We start from the raw sequence: 592 nt of genomic DNA, 5'->3' as shown, positions 1-592 counted from the left end.
TGTACCCGAGATGATAGAAAGCGTCTCTTAGCTCAGTAGAATTCATCTTTCCGTTCCTATCCCTATCGTAGCTGTCAAATATTGCCTACAAAAGAAAAACATACAATAATAATCCATTTGAGGAATTAAAGAACACACTTAGCAAAGCTAATGAGATTGATCCACAGAAGAAATGATCCACACGGTTGGAAAAAACTTACACGCCATTGCGCAAGACAATTCCACAACTCAACATACTCCTTAGGACCTGCAAATAGGTAAAAAACATGGTTTAATTTTATTCATCACTAAACAGAGATCATCATAACTATTCTCAAAGCTCTTCACTAATCAAAACACATCAGAATCGAAGAAAGGATCGATTCAAGTTCAATGTTCATAATGGTCTGATTTATAATTATAATGAATCATGTAACACTTTGTAGTACCAATACCACCACCAAAGAAGTGATTCAATTCATACTTATTTGAATGTAACACCAATTTCAAAAACTTCAATCATACAAAATAAACTGAACAAAATCGATTCATAACTAACAATAAAATTTACCAAGACGAAGCAGAGAATCTCCAGGACTCTTATAGATGAACA

The 592-nt window shown here is 33.4% G+C and overlaps 1 long non-coding RNA gene across 1 annotated transcript; it reads right to left on the bottom strand.

The window, feature by feature from the left end:
• Positions 1-592, bottom strand: LOC104774733. The gene is made up of 3 exons (XR_765473.1): positions 551-592; positions 201-247; positions 1-85 (listed from the first exon to the last, which is right to left on the bottom strand). It is a non-coding gene; the product is annotated as an uncharacterized LOC104774733 (long non-coding RNA).

The sequence above is a fragment of the Camelina sativa genome, unplaced genomic scaffold (genome assembly GCF_000633955.1).
Source record: "Camelina sativa cultivar DH55 unplaced genomic scaffold, Cs unpScaffold05048, whole genome shotgun sequence".
Lineage (NCBI taxonomy): Eukaryota > Viridiplantae > Streptophyta > Magnoliopsida > Brassicales > Brassicaceae > Camelina > Camelina sativa.
Note: the sequence above shows the minus strand (reverse complement) of the source record. Positions and strands in the feature narration are given on the sequence as shown.